Source organism: Macaca thibetana, chromosome 11, assembly GCF_024542745.1.
Source record: "Macaca thibetana thibetana isolate TM-01 chromosome 11, ASM2454274v1, whole genome shotgun sequence".
In the NCBI taxonomy this organism is placed as follows: domain Eukaryota; kingdom Metazoa; phylum Chordata; class Mammalia; order Primates; family Cercopithecidae; genus Macaca; species Macaca thibetana.
In genome coordinates, this window is record NC_065588.1 from 6,912,078 (window position 1) to 6,928,271 (window position 16,194).

The following is a 16,194-nucleotide window of genomic DNA, read 5'->3' on the forward strand; positions in this document are numbered from 1 at the left end:
GCTCTGTCAGGGGACTTTAACCCCATACAGGAGAACAAAATATTGAAAGTGAGTGGGTGAGTGGGAGTGAGCCTGCTGGAGCAGGAGGGGCATGGTGGCATGTGTGAGTGGCGCCAACTGGGTCTGTGTGACGTGTGCAAAAAGACACAAAAAGACAGACCTGAGGACATGTCCCTGCAGAGACACCATAGTCACTCATTGGAGACAGAGGATAAAGAGGGTGACACCTTTGTTCTGTGCAGAGCCTTAGGGAGAGGGGGGACCCTCTGAAGCCTGAACAATGAACCATTTACAGCAATCTGAGGTTCTGAGCCTCAGGATGGTGATGACTCTTGCCTTGTCACTGGCAGAGAAACACTGGCACAGGGAGGAGGAAGCTCTGGCCCTGCCAGAGATGATCACACTGCAAAAGGACTTGAAGTCCCTTTAGAAACTTCCAGGCCAGGTGTCATGGCTCATGCCTATAATCCCAGCACTTTGGGAGGCCAAGGCAGAAGGATCGCTTGAGTCCAGGAGTTCAAGATCAGCCTGGGCAGCATAGTGAGACCTCATCTTTAAAAAAAAAAAAAGGGTTAGTTGGGCACACTGGTACGCCCCTGTGGTCCCAGCTATTTGGGAGGCTGAGGTGGGAGGATCACCTAAGCCTGGGAGGTTGAGGCTGCAGTGAGCCATAACTGTGCCACTACACTCCAGCCTGCGTGACAGAGTGAGACCCTGTTTCAAAAACATAAAATAAGAAGCCTCCAAAGCGTCGTTCCCACCCTTTGTTGCTGCTCAGAGACTCCTCAGCTCTGCCCCAGGACCCTGCTCCCCACAGCCTTAGTGGGAGCCCTGATATTTTAATAGGGCAGGGGTTTCCTGGAAAGTTCTGTGGGTGGCATTTTTCCTTTCTACTAGCTAACATCCTATGCCCTTTGGGTTTATGAGAGTAGTCATCGAAGATTCACTGAGGCCTATGCGGGGACTTCCCCATGCTCTTTCATAAAGGGGACAGGGAGGGGACAGAAGCAGAATGAAGGGCGTCCTTTTTCCTTTACCCCCTAGAGAAGAGCAAAGGGCGGAAGGAAGAGGGGGCATATGGGCTGCATTCCGTGAGTGCTTCTCTGTGGGGTCTCTCCTAAGGGTGACATTCTTGGTCCCACTCCTCTTTCCACAGCCCCCCACTATCAGTCTGGCAGGATAACCTCCAGCCTTTTTCCTGTCCTCCAAAGGCCCCTAGGGAGCTTGGTTAATTCATCTGGCTTCTCCAAGTTGATCTGTCAACTGGTGCTCCAGGCTGTGGTCCTGGAGGGGAAGGAGCATCAGGAGGCCAGGAGCTCAGGGAGCTTCAGTGGGTGGGTGGGAATCAGCTCAGCTCCTTGTTAAGAAGGAAGGGGGTGTGTGTGAGTTACCTATTGGCGTTTAACCAAAAAATTACCCTAAAACGTAGTAATTTAAAATAATAAGCTGGGTGGGTGCCTCACACTGGTAATCCCAACACTTTGGGAGACTGAGGCAGGAGGATTGCTTGAGGCCGGGAGTATAAGACCAGCCTGGGTAACTTAGTGAGATCACACCTCTACTTTTTTTTTTTTTTTTTTTTTTTTTGAGACAGAGTCTCACTCTGTTGCCCAGGTTGGAGTGCAGTGGCTTGATCTCGGCTCACTGCAAACTCCATCTCCCAGGCTCAAGTGATTCTCCTGCCTCAGCCTCCCAAGTAGCTGGGACTATAGGCGCATGGCACCACACCCTGCTAATTTTTGAATTTTTGTATTTTAATTAATAATCAATTAATTATTTTTGAGACAGAGTTTTGCTTTTGTTGCCCAGGCTGGAGTGCAGTGGCACAATCTTGGCTCACTGCAAGCTCCACCTCCCGGGTTCAAGCAATTCTCCTGCCTCAGTCTCTGTAGTAGCTGGGACTACAGGTGCCCACCACCACGCCTCGCTAACTTTTTGTGTTTTTAGTAGAGACGGGGTTTCACTGTGTTAGCCAGCATGGTCTCGATCTCTGACCTCGTGATCCGCCTGCTTCAGCCTCCCAAAGTGCTGAGATTACAGGCGTGAGCCACCGTGCCCGGTCTACAATTTTTTTTTCTTTTTGAATTTAAAAATGAGCTGGGCATGGTGGCATGCACCTGTGGTCCTAGTTATTCAGGAGGCTGAGGGAGAGGAATCACTGGAAGGATTTCCAGGCTGTAGTGAGCCATGATTGTGTTATTGCACTCCAGAGTGGGTGACAGGGTGAGATCCTGTCTCTAAAAATAATAATAACGATCACAATACACACTATCTCACACAATGAGGAACTCAGGAGCAGTCTTGCTGAGTAGTTCTGGCACAGGGTCGCTCATGAGGTTGCTGCTGAGGTGTGGGCCAGGCCAGGAGCCATCTGAAGGCTGGGATGGGGCTGGAGGATCTGCCTCCAAGACAGCTCCCTTGGGAGGTTGTGGGCCAGAGGCCTTAGCGCCTCCCTGCGTTGGGCATCTTTATGGGGCCTCTCACAACATGACACAGCAACTGGCTTCCCCCAGAGGGACAGCGTGGACAAGACAAAAGCTACCATGTCTTTTGATCTGGAAAACAACATACCATGATTTCTGCCCTATTCTATTGGTCACAGAGACCAACCTGGTGCAAGCAGGAGGGGGCAATGCAAGGGTGTGAACGGAGGGAGACAGGAGTCACTGGGGGCCATCTTGCAGCCTGGCTGTCAGAGTGGGGAGCAGTGCCTGAAACAGGGATAGGCCAAGAGAGGAGAAGGGACCCCTCTGAGCATCTCCATCCCCAGCTGTCTTCTCTTGTCCACTCTCGAGAAGTTCTGGAAGCCAAGTGAGGTCTAGGGCCCTGGCAAGTCGAGTGTGTGAGGTAGGAGGCCGTACTGTGCACACTCAGCCCTGGAGTCGGGTTTGCCAGCTGTTCCCCTACCCGTGACCTGGTCTTCTCAGCTCCATAGCGCAGAGGAGGAGCCTCTGCAGGCCCAGAAATGTCCTTGCCCACCTCCCCTACCTGGTAGAGATGTTAGGGTTCAGGCCTGAGCCCCTGCTGCTATCCCTCCTTCAAAGGAGGAGATCAAGGAGCTTAGGATCCCCTGCACAGGCCCACCCCAGGGTGGGGTTCTTCCTTTGAAGGGAGTGGGTTTGGGGTAGGGTCGGTTCTATCTGTTCTACTCTGTGGCTGACAGTTTCTCCAAGGGGCTGCAGGTGTCAGCTGTCTGAGGCCAGCCTGAGCTCTGAAATGTGCCTACTCAAACTTCCGTGGGGTGAGGGAGGCCCAGAACCACCCTCTGAGAGTGGCAACAAGTGGTCCTGCAGCCAGGGGAAATGTGGATGGGGTAGACACGGTGTTGATACTCCTAGACTTTGCTTCCCAGAGAATAATCCCAAAGACCCCTCCCCTGCTCTCCATCCTCAAACCCTGCCCCCAGCCCCCTTTGCAGAGGGCGTCAGTGCCGCCAAACATACTTCTGGTAAGGAGGCCACCGCAGAGTTGCACCTGGGACTTTCAACTTTCCTACAACCCTGGCTGCCCTAGGTCTCTCAGATCATCTAGTCTCCAGCACTCTGTCTATAGCCTCTGACACCAGCTTCTCTCTCCTCCCCATCACTTCTTCCCCTGGCTTGGTCTCCTCCTGTTCTACAGCCTAGAGACACAGGATATACACAGCAAAAATAGCCTCTGGAACTCCCACTGTCCCATGCTTTCAGACATGTGGTAGGGGCAGATAGCTTGACTTCCATTTCTTCTTCTGTAAAGTGAGGATAGTAACAGTAACACCTACCAAAAAGGTCTGGCGTGTGCAAACGAACGTGAGAGTGCTCGGAACATGGAAAACCATTCTATAGATGTGAGGATCATGGTGCTGCTGAGCCTCAGAAGCTCCAGATGAGGCGGTGGGCCTCACACCCCACTCCATTGCTATGGGAGAAGACTTCTCTTAGCTGCCATCCTGGCCTTTCTTCTTCTTTTTTTATTTTTAATTTTTTTTTAGAGGTAGGGTCTCGTTATGTTGCCCAGGCTGGTGTGCAGTGGCTATTTACAGGCACAATCCCACTACTGATTAGCATGGGAATTGTGACCTGCTGTGTTTCCAACCTGGGCTGGCTCACCCCTCCTCAGGCAATCTGGTGGTTCCCCACTCCCGGGAGGTCACCATGCTGAAGCTGAACTTAGTGCAGACACCTGATCCGTGCAGTGCCCTACAGCCCAGAACTCCTGGGCTCAAGGCATCCTCTCGCTTCAGCCTCCTCAGTAGCTGGGACTACAGGCACTTGGCACCGCGCCCCACCTGGACCTTCTTTTTTTGTTTTGTTTTGTTTTCGTTTTTGTTTTTGTATTTTTAGTAGAGACAGGGTTTTACCGTGTTAGCCAGGATGGTCTTGATCTCTTGACCTCATGATCTGCCCACCTTGGCCTCCCAAAGTGCTGGGATTACAGGTGTGAACCACTACGCCTGGTCCTGAACCTTCTTAATGCAGAGGAGAGGCAGTGCAATAAGAGGAACCACCCAGAGATTGGGGTCCAAGTGGGTGAATTCAAATCCCGGTCCACCAGCTATGGTTATTAGCTCTGTGACCTTTGACAACTGAAACTCCTCGGCTAGGCGCAGTGTGACTCATGCCTGTAATCCCAGCACTTTGGGAGGCAGAGGTGGGCGAATCACTTGAGGTCAGGAGTTCGAGACCAGTCTGACCAACATGGTGAAACCCTGTCTGTACTAAAAATACAAAAATCAGCCGGGCGTGGTGTTGCACACCTGTAATCCCGACGCGGGAGGCTGAGGCAGGAGAATCGCTCGAACCCCGGAGGCACAGGTTGCAATGAGCCGAGATCACACCACTGCACTCCAGCCTGGGCTACAGAGCAAGACTGTTTTCAAAAAAGAAAGAAAGAAAGGAAGGAGGGAAGGGAAGGGAAGGGGAGGGGAGGGGAGGGGAGGGGAGTGGAGGGGAGGGGAGGAATGGCGTAAACCCGGGAGGCGGAGCTTGCAGTGAGCTGAGATCCGGCCACTGCACTCCAGCCTGGGCGACAGAGCCAGACTCAGTCTCAAAAAAAAAAAAAAAAAAAAAAAAAAAAATGCTTAAAATCGCCAGGCACGGTGGCTCACATCTGTAATCCCAGCACTTTGGGAGGCCAAGGCAGGCAGATCACTTGAGGTCAGGAGTTTGAGACCAGCCTGCCCAACATGGTGAAACCCCGTCTCTACTAAAAACACAAAAATTAGCCGGGTGTGGTGGTGTGCACCTGTAGTCCCAGCTACTCAGGAGGCTGAGGCAGGAGAATCGCTTGAACCCAGGAGGCAGAGGTTGCAGTGAGCCGAGATCGCGCCATTGCAGTACAGCCTGGGTGATGGAATGAGACTCTGTCTCAGAAAAAAAAAAAAAAAAAAAAAAAGCTTAAAATGGAAAATTTTATGTTGCATGTATTTTACCACAATAAATTTAATATCAATAAAATATAATATATCAGGAAAATATTAAACAAGTATTAAGGGTCTTCCAGGGTCAAGGCATCTGTGAGGGTGCTGGGAGTGTAGTGCTAACTAAGACAGACACGGTCACCACTCTGGCCTATGAGCTAGACACTAAGCAGCGAATGACTTCATCGCAACTGGAAAATCAGGGAGAAGCACAGGGGAGTGGGAGATCTTATCACAAGGAAAACTGATTTCAACTGAGGAACCTGAGTAGCCTCTGTGACTCTGGGGAGGAAGTTCTGTGCAGGAGGATGATAGAGCAACAAAATAGAAACAGCCCCAATCCTGGCCCTGGAGGACGGCGTGCTGCTCCCTCACCTCTGCACCACCCACCTCCACACTTCCTAGATGTGAAAAATAACTTCAATCTTGTTGAAGCCTCTATTATTTTGGGTTTTCTTTTGCTTGTAGCAGAACCCAATGCTTACCGATAGACAATTCTCCCAGTTGAAAGAAGGTTCTTTCATGATAAGATCTCCCAGCACCTTGTGCTTTTTCCTTTGTAGCACTTGTCGAATTGTCATGAAGTTGTTCATTGTTTAGTGTCTATGTCATAAGCTGGAGTGGTGACCATATCTGTCTTATTCAGCATCACATCCCCAGCACCTAGCAGAGTGCCTTGGGCTGGTACATGCTTAACTACACACACGAATGAATGGAGCAGGGCTCAAAACATAGGCATCGACTCAAAAGTCAGTGCCTATGAGAGCCTGCCAGGTAATGTAAATGAGAAAAGCAGACTGGCTGTGAACAATAGGGAGGGTGGCTGTGAACAATAGGGAGGGTGTTTGCTTTTCAGTCTGAAGGAAGAAGGCCTGAGGAGGATACATTTTCCCCACTTTGAGGAGCAACTCTGAGGTTGCACCTGATACTTTCACTATCATCCATTAACCAAAATTGAGTCACTTGGACACATCCAGCTGTGAGGGAGTCTGGGAAGTATATTTTAAATCTGGGTAGCTGAGAGCTCAGCTAAAAATTGAGGGTTCTATTACCAAGAAGAAGGAGAAAATAGACTTTGGGGACAGCTAACGCAATAGCTGAGATCTCAAGAATGAATAAAAATTACCTAGATCAGTGGTTCTCAGAGTTAAGTGTGGCCTGCAGACCTTTGGGAGTCCCTGAGACCCTTTCAGGGAATCTTCAAGGTCAAGCTATTTTCATAAAAAAATGCACGATGTTATTTTCCTTTGTCACTATGTTGACATTGCAATAATGTTGCAAAAGCAATCTGGATAAAACTGCTGCCTTAGCATAAATGAAGGCAGTGGCGCCAAACCATATGATAGTCATTGCATTCTTCACTGCCAGGTACTTACAGTAAAAAAAGAAAAAAAAAATTAATGCCAGTTTTACTTAAGAATGCCCTTAATGAGGCTGGGCACAGTGGCTCACGCCTGTAATCCCAGCATTTTGGGAGGCTGAGGTGGGCAGATTACCTGAGGTCAGGAATTCAAGACCAGTCTGGCCAACATAGTGAAACCCTGTCTCTACAAAAATACAAAAATTAGCCAGGCACATCGGCAGGTGCCTGTAATCCCAGTTACTCGGGAGGCCGAGGTGGGAGAATGACTTGAATCCAGGAGGCGGAGGTTGTAGTGAGCTGAGATCATGCCACTGCACTTCAGCCTGGGTGACAAAGCAAGACTCCGTCTCAAAAAAAAAAAAAAAAGAGATCGAGACCATCCTGGGCAACATGGTGAAACCCTGTCTCTACTAAAAATACAAAAATTAGCTGGGTGTGGTGGCGTGTGCCTGTAGCCCCAGCTACTTAGGAGGCCAAGACAGGAGAATTGCTCGAACCTGGGAGACAGAGGTTGCAGTGAGCCAAGATCATGCCACTGCACTCCGGCCTGAGCAACAGAGTGAGACTCCCTCTCAAAAAAAAAAAAAAAAAAAAAAGCCCTTAATGAAGCAGTAAATACTAATTTTATTAAATCTCAACCCTTGAGTACGGTGTGTCATGAAATGAGAAGCAGCACACAGTACTATATGCTACGGATGAAGTACAATGCTGTCAAATAGGGGTACTTGCGTTAATTGCTGCAGTCACAAGCTGAACTAGCCACTTGTTTTCTTTTCTTTTCTTTTCTTCTTTTCGAGACACGTTCTCTCTGTCACTCAAGCTGGAGTGCAGTGGCGCAATCATGGTTCACTGCAGCTTCAACTTCCCGGGCTCAAGAGATCCTCCCACCTTGGCCTCCCAAAATGCTGGGATTATAGGCATGAGCCACCATGCCCAGCCCCATTTTTTTCAGACTGGAAAACGCACACTCACATGTGCATCTTTAAATGATCATTTGGGCTGTGGTATAAGAATGGCAACCAGTGAGGAGGCAGGAGCTGTCGTCCAGGCAAGGGACGATATTGGCATCTTGGGTTGGAATGGTGGCAGTAGTGGTAGTGCAGAGTGACCTGGGTAGATTTTGGAGCCATTTAGAAGGTAACATCCACGGGAATTGGAAAATGAATACATGGGAGAAGTTGGGTGAAGGAGGTGTCAAAGATCACACCCAATTTATTTTGCTTGGGCAAGTTGGTGGATGGTGAGCCCCTCACTGAGTGAGAAGCCTGGAGAAGCAGGTTTGGAGGGTGGTAGTACGCAGGTGGTATGCTTAGTTGGGGATGTGTTGAGTTTGCTATGTCTGGTGAGCTTCCCATTGGAGATGTCCAGTGGGCAGACGGATACTCACATTGGGAGCTCATGGGAGATATGGGCTAGAGGAAAGCACCTGAGGCCTGGCCAGAGATGCCTAGAGGAACAGAGCCTGGTTAACAGTCACTCCTGGTGTCTCAGATATTCTTTGCTCAGCCCACGCCCTCTCTTCCACACTGGGCCATCTATAAAGCCTCCACAGATACCCCTGGAGGCACCCACTGGACACAGGCCCTCAGGGCCCCGGAGCAAGGAGCTATTTGTGGGCTTGCCACTGCTGTCACCATATGCTGCCAACTGCCTCCCACTTCTTCTTTCCCCACAGTCTGGTCAGACATGGCAGTATCACTGATGGAATCTTTCTTGCCATCTTTTTCTTGCCGCTTAACAGTGGCAGTGACACTTTGGCTCCTGCCTGATTCTGGTTAACTTTTTCCCTTGACTTTGGCATTTTCACTTTGACATGTTCCCTGAGAGCCAGGGGGGTGGGGACCCCAGCCCCAGATGGTGACGTTGGGGGCCGGCCCAGGCCTAGGGTGTGGAGGAGCCTCGCCATCGGGCTTCCTGTCTCTCTTCATTTAAGCACGACTCTGCAGAAGGAACAAAGCACCCTCCCCACTGGGCTCCTGGTTGCAAAGCTCCAAGTCCTCATACAGATACACTTGTTTGAGAAGCAGCGGGCAAGAAAGACGCAAGCCCAGAGGTAAGACGGTCAGACTCGGCTTCTTTCCCCGGAGCTGAGAGGGAGGAGAACGTGGGGCAGATGCACAGGAATATGCTCTGCCCAGTTGTCTGCCCACAGCTCTGGCCACTTTCTCTTGCATTTCTCTTGGAACCGGTCATGGGCAGTGATCTCCCACTGGAACTGTGAGCTTCCAGAGGTCAGGGACTGTGCCAGACTCCTCTCTGCAGCCCCAGCGTGCACAGCTCAGTGTTCAGAGCGGTGGGTGCTCCTCAGAGGAGTATTGACCTAAAGGGCAAGATCAGAGAGGGAGTGAGGACTGGAGACTATCCCAGGCTGGGAAAGGTATGGAAGGCAACTAGTTGTGGGCAGTGGAGGAGAGAAGACTGGAAGAGGGGAAGAGGAGAGAAAAAGAGTGAAGGAGGGGAGGGAAAAAATTAGAAAAATAAATATAAGGTGAGAGGAGACCTATAAAAAAGAAATGATGAGGAAAAACGATAAAAGCAAGAAAAAGAGCAAAAGAAGTGGAATCTAGTCTAGAGAAAATTCTTGCAAAATCAATTTTCCTAATACACAACCTCCAAAAATTGACACCAAATATCATACTTGCAGCATTTCATAAGTCACATGATCTATGTAATAGTCTCTTTTAACTACCTTTTGTGTTTATGTGTGTATTTTTAAATTTTTGTCTACCTTTTTGCTCTTTTAAGATTTTTGAACAATGTCTAAACGCACTTCTACTTTTTAAATCATTTATGAAATAGGAAATGATTCGTGAAATAGGGAAGTTAACATTCTCAGAAAGTGCTGAGACTGAGCTTTTGCGTATGAAATGCCCTAAAAGTTGCAGATACATATCCTTAGCTAAATACGTCATTTGAGAAATGGATTCGAAGAGAATTGGTGGTATGGGTTTCATGAGGCCAGGAGAGTTGCAGAAGGAGGTGCAGCTCCTCCTGGGCCTGGCCGGGTGTGAGGGAGAGTGAGGACTCACTATCCCTCCTGACGGGAAGCCCTGTACCATCTCAGCCTCTCCGCCCTCAGGCCTTTCCAGCCCCTGAGACCTGATGGCCTTGAAGTCATGCTATCCCTGGTGTCCTCTGCTTTTCCCACATAGGCTTCTTCTGGGAGAGAGGTTTCCTGGGGTAGGTTCTGATCTCTCAACATGGAAAGGCCCCATTCTTGATAATTCAAAGATTTCACTCTGAGTGGGATAGTGCTTCCTGAATGCCCTGCTCTTGTGGGGGACATTTTTATCTGGGCAAGGCTAAGAGTAGGGCCTGATGGGGGAGGTCACTGCTACTTCACATTTTGACAAATAATTCCTTATGTTGTATCAGATGCTGTAGGCTGATACAAAATGGCCGCCGCCCTCAAAGTCAGACGAAGGAGCCCCTGAGGACAGCGTTAGAGACACTCGGGAGATGATTTCCCTCTTTCAATGTGGGAGCACTTATATGGGAGAGGTCTATATCTAGATAAAAACTCCTCCCACCATTGGTGCTAGGCAGAACCTTGAGGGCAGCCCTAGGCCCTGACCCTGGCCGTAATGGCGGGGTGGCGCTGAGGGGAATTGGTTAGACCAACTGTTTTGCACGTTTTACTTTCTATTATTATTTTTGAGACGGAGTCTCGCTGTCTTGCGCAGGCTGGAGGGCAGTGATGCGATCTCCACTCACTACAGCCTCCACCTCCTGGGTTCAAGCGATTCTCCTGCCTCAGCCTGTCGAGTAGCTGGGATTACAGGCGCCCAACACCACGCCTGGCTACTTTTTGTATTTTTAGTAGAGACCAGGTTTCACTATGTTGGACAAGCTGGTCTCAAACTCCTGGCCTCAAATGATCTGCCCACCTTGGCCTCCCAAAGTGCTGGCATTACAGATGTAAGCCACCACAGTGGGCCAGTCTTGCACACTGTGGACACTCAATAAATGTTTGTTGAATGAAATAACTGTGATGGGCCGGGCATGGTGGCCCACACCTGTAATCCCAGCCCTTTGAGAGGCCGAGGCAGGAGGATGGCTTGAGTCTGGGAGTTTGAGACGAGCCTGGGCGACATGGTGAAACCCCCATCTCTACAAAACCCACAAAAGTTAGCTGGGCATGGTAGTGTGTGCCTGTGGTTCCAGCTACTTGGGAGGCTAAGGTGGGAGCATTGCTTGGGCCTGGGAGATGGAGGCCACAGTGAGGCCTGACTGTGCTACTGCACTCCAGCCTGGGCAAGAGTGAGGCCCTGTCTCAAAATAACTTTGATGAAGGTGGGGAATCAGAGGCAGACGGGCAGGGGTCTGGGTTTGCAAAGCGCTGAGTTTGAGCTCTGTTCTGTATCTTTGAGGGGATGAGGGGAGGAGGGTGGGCACGGTTCCCCCGATGTGGGTGTCTGAGGCGAAGAAGAGGATGGCGGAGGTTGCAGCCACCAACCACAAGAGTTCCTTAGAGGGGTCACAGTCTCTAGGAAGTTTATAGGAAGCCAGTCAGCAGTAGAGAGGGTGAGTGAACGCGGTGGGGCACATCCCGCGGCTGGGCTTGAGTGGGCTGCTTGGGGGTTATGGAGAGAAGATAAAAGTGCCTGTGGGACCACAGACTCTCGCTGTGGTGGAGCTGGGCCCTCTTACCCTCCCAAGCCTCGCTCTTCATCCCATCCCTGGGGGCCAGGGGTGAGGGCGGCAGGAACCTCAAGGCTCTGAGAGAGTGCGTGGTGTGTGTTGCCATTTTGGTCTCATCTCTTTCTCAGTCTCTCTTTGCCTCACTTTGGATCTATGCTCTGTGCATCTGTCTTGCTTCTCAGAATTTCTTCTATTCCTCTTTTTTTGTACTACCCTGCGCTTTGTGTGTGATTGTGGATTGTGTGTGCGTAGCTGTTGCTTTAACAAGCTGCTCCAGGTCTCTCCCTCCCACATCTTTCCCTCCCCTCCTCCCTTGAGGCCTCTGTGCATTCTGGGGAAATCTGTCCATTTCCCTTTGTCCACGGTGTCCCTCCCACCCTGCAGCCGGCTCCCTCACATCCACCCTGGGCTGCAGGCGTGCTCGGCAGCCTCCCCACAGATCAAAGCTTGTCCAGGGTCTATATTGCTGCCAAAGGCCAGGAGGCCTGTGTACAGACCGGAAGCAGCTAGAGCTTAGTGGCAGCTGGAGAGGGGAAGATTATAAAGGAGGAGAGGCAAGGGGCATTCCAGGGGAGCCCGGGAGAGCCAGCATGACCTCCTGGCATATGAGGCACAGAGGAAGACAGACACAGACACAGGGAGCTGCAGGCTGGGGGCATAAGCTGGGGGCTGGGAAGCATAGATACAGAAATGCACAGATGTGAGCTGAGAAGCAAGCAGAGAGAGAGAGAGAGAGAGAGAGAGAGAGAGAAAGAGAGAGACGTGCTAGGGCTTGAGGGACCAGAGAGCCCTCCCAACCTCTCTCGGAGTGCTGGTCTACAGGATGCTGCTGTACTAGGGTAAGGCACCTCTGGGGACGCTGAGTATGGGAATCAAAGGCCAGATCTCTGTGGTGGCAGCGGAAGCCCAAAGCACCAAAGCAAGCATGCTGGAAACCCACAGCCTCCTCCACTTAGCAGAGCCTTGGGGTGAGATGAGGCGGAACAGGGAGCTGGAGGCAGGGAGGTGGCTGTCTGCACAGACCTCAGGACCATGGAGCAGGGGGAGTCAAAACAGCCACCATGTGGGGAAGGGTCAAGAATGCCTCTAGTCTTCCCCAGGCATCTTATCAGGGTAAGCTGGATTTGGACCCCAGAGAAGGGATATCCTATATGGAGACTTCCCCTCTTTCACTCCCTGCTCACCAAGGACACAGTCAGTCTGGGATGGGGGACAGTGGGAACCACTCTTTGGTATGAGGCTACTCCTATTCTACTCTTCTCACTGCAGCCTTCCCCTAGATGCTTCCTGTGCTGCATGCTAACCTGTAGACACTTCACCATGGCTGGTGGCTAGTCTCCCTTCCTCGTTTCTCAGAACCTCCTTCCTGACCTCTTTTCTTCCTACTTCCCTGGTTTAAACAAAATTGTTATCTATTTATCTATCTCTTTGTTTTTTTTTTGAGACAGAGTCTTACTCTGTCACCCAGGTTGGAGTGCATGGCGTGATCTTGGCTCACTGCAACCTCCACCTCCTGGGTTCAAGTGATTCTCCTGAGTAGCTGAGATTACAGGCGCCCGCCACCATCCCCAGCTATTTTTTTTGTATTTTTAGTAGATACGGGGGTTTCACGATGTTGGACAGGCTGGTCTCGAACTCCTGGCCTCAAGTGATCTGCCCGCCTCGGCCTCCCAAGGTGCTGGGATTATAGGCATGAGCCACCGCGCCCGGCACCCGGCTTCTATCTATCTATCTATCTAATCTATCTATCTATCTATCGAATCTATCTATCTATATCTATCTATCTATATCCATCTATGATAGACAGATAGCTTTATATATCTATCCTAGCTATTGATCTATCTTATATATCTATCTTTTTTTTTTTTTGAGACGGAGTCTCACTCTGTTGCCCAGGCTGGAGTGCAGTGGCAGGATTTCGGCTCACTGCAACCTCCGCCTCCCGGGTTCAAGTGATTCTCTTGCCTCAGCCTCCCAAGTAGCTGAGATTACAGACGTGCGTCACCATGTCCAGCTAATTTTTGTACTTTTAGTAGAGATGGAGTTTCACCATGTTGGCCAGGCTGGTCTCCCGACCTCAGGTGATCCACCCACCTTGGCCTCCCAAAGTGCTGGGATTACAGGTGTGAGCCACTGCATCCAGCCTTATGTATCTATCTTATCTGTCTGACTGTCTAATCTAATCCATCTATTTATCTTATCTATCATCTATTTATCTAATCTATCTGTCTATATGGCTTTTTTGTTTGTTCGTTTGTTTGTTTTTGAGACAGAGTCTTGCTCTGTCGCCCAGGCTGGAGTGCAGTGGCGCAATCTCAGCTCACTGCTGAACCTCTGCCTCCTGGATTCTAAGTGATTCTCCTGCCTCAACCTTTGGAGTAGCTGGGATTATAGGCCCATGCCACCATGCCCGACTAATTTTGTATTTTTAGTAGAGAAAGTTTTCACCATGTTGGTCAGGCTTGTATCGAACTCCTGACCTCAGGTGATCTACCCGCCTAAGCCTCCCAAAGTGCTGGGATTACAGCTGTGAGCCACCGTGTCCGGCCCTCTACGTCTGTCTTTATCATTTATCTATCTATCTATCTGTCTATCTATCTATCTATCTATCTATCTATCTATCTATCTATCATCTATCCATCCATCCTAATCTGTTTTATCTATCTTATTAATCATCTATTTAATCTGTCTGTGTGTTTATCTAATCTATGTATCTAATCTATCAATCTATCATCTAATCTATCTAATATACCTAATCTATTTGATCTATCTATCTATCTATCTATCTATCTATCTACCTACCTACCTACCTGTCTATCTCAAGCACCTACCACATATTAAGCCCTGGCTACCTCCTCTCCCAGACAGATTGAGTCACAGGAGGCAGCTGACAAAGATGGAGTCACTTTCTTTTCTTCTGCTAAACCCCAGTAGGAGGACCGATTCCCCATACCTTCTGAGTGCTCCATTCCTCTCCATGGATTGTGTCTTAGTGCCCAGCAGGAAACACAGTCCACCTCCCATGGTTCAAGAGACTGTAAAAAGGGGGTTATTCATAGAGGTTAAGGGAATCAACCAACTTCTTGAAGCACAGACACAGTTAACAGCAAGAAGAGTCCTGAGGAAGTGAAAATGGTATTTCTGGAACCCAGAGAGTGCTTACGCTCTGGATAAGGGGCCACCCCACAGAAGTTGTGGAGGGGCAGGGCTGCAGGTGAGGATGAACACACAGCTATTGACAGAAAATATGTCCAGGACAGGGATAGAGTAGGGAAAATATCCCAGCCTCTTTCCCCCACCCTTCCATCTCATCTCTGACAGGCACTTCCCACTGGCCAGCCCCAGTTGGTGCTGGAGGGCAAGAGAGTCTATGAGCCATGTGTGGCTGTCAGGCCTTTGGTGGAGAGCCACAGACAGGGTGGAGAGTGGCTGGCAGGGCCCCGGGGGGATGAACAGCATGGATTGGGATGACTTGGCTTCATCTATGCCAGAGCTGGGTGTGTGCACACACTTCAGTGACCCATTTTAGAAACAGAATTAATATGGTGAGTACAGAAAGAAGAAATCAGTGACTTTTCCTCCTCCATACAATTCAATTTGGCTTAAGTTACCGAAAGCCATCCCAAGTCCTCTGTCTGTCTCAGCTGCTGCCAGGCTTGTGGTGGCCACACAGCTGGCTAGACTGTCATCTCTGTCCTCAAGGGGCTCAAGCTGGTGGAGGAGAGTTGAGAAACCAAATCACTACACACAAGGTAGAAGGTGGAACGCACCCAGGAGCATGTCAACGGGGTGCTGTGGGACTTCAGAGTAGGCAGATCGTCACCAAACTTCAATGACAAAGGTGCCACTGGGGGAGAGAAGGACCAAGCTTGGAAGACAGAGTAAGTCTGGAGGCAGGATCCTGTCTCACCAGCAGGGGCCAGGTGCAGGCTGACCCCTTCCCCAGGCAGTCACCTCTCTGAGCTCGCTTTATATCCTGGGCCTGGATTCAAAGACACTTGAGCCCTGCTCCAACCCTCCTTTGAGGTGCTATCTCGGAGCCCTTTTTTTTTTTTTTTTTTTTTTTTGAGACGGAGTCTCGCTCTGTCGCCCAGGCTGGAGTGCAGTGGCCGGATCTCAGCTCACTGCAAGCTCCGCCTCCCGGGTTCACGCCATTCTCCTGCCTCAGCCTCCCAAGTAGCTGGGACTACAGGCACCCGCCACCTCGCCCGGCTAGTTTTTTGTATTTTTTAGTAGAGACGGGGTTTCACCGTGTTAGCCAGGATGGTCTCGATCTCCTGACCTCGTGATCCGCCCGTCTCGGCCTCCCAAAGTGCTGGGATTACAGGCTTGAGCCACCGCGCCCGGCCTCGGAGCCCTTTCTATAATCACTGCTCCAATCCCATGTCATCTGGTCCCCAGTTACCACATCAAGCTTCCGAAAGCTCTACATAGACCATGTCACATCTCTGCTCAAAAATCAGCAGTGGGTCCCATCACCTCCAGGACAAAGCTCCAGCTCTTCGACCTGCCTGTCAATATTTGCAATCATGACCTGCAAAAATTAGCTGGGTGTTGTCATGAAAGGATCACTTGAGCCCAGGAGTTCCAGGCTGCAATGACCTATGATTGCACCACTGCGCTCTGGCCTGGGTGACAGAGTGGATCTAAACTAAAAATAAAAAGATTTACAGTCAAGCCCCAAATGCTTTTCCCATACCTTCTTCCACCATCTCCTCCCTGAGCCCTCTCTTTCCCCCAAAGCCTCCTCGCACATCCCTACCACCTTCGCACACCTCAGAATGGGGATGCC

General features: G+C 50.2%; 2 protein-coding genes across 3 annotated transcripts in view; one reads left to right on the forward strand and one right to left on the reverse strand.

The window, feature by feature from the left end:
- PIANP (PILR alpha associated neural protein) overlaps window positions 1-16,194 on the reverse strand; it is a 259,612-nt gene that overhangs the window by 93,207 nt on the left and 150,211 nt on the right. The window lies entirely within an intron of this gene.
- The window catches only part of CD4 (CD4 molecule), a 33,677-nt gene continuing 26,111 nt past the window's right edge, over window positions 8,629-16,194 (forward strand). Inside the window, exons 1-2 of one of the 2 annotated variants that reach the window (XM_050747458.1) lie at window positions 8,657-8,814; window positions 15,105-15,283. The gene's annotated coding sequence lies outside the window, so the exon portion shown is untranslated. Of the gene's footprint in view, window positions 8,815-15,104; window positions 15,284-16,194 lie in introns of both variants that reach the window. The other variant, XM_050747457.1, reaches the window with a different exon arrangement.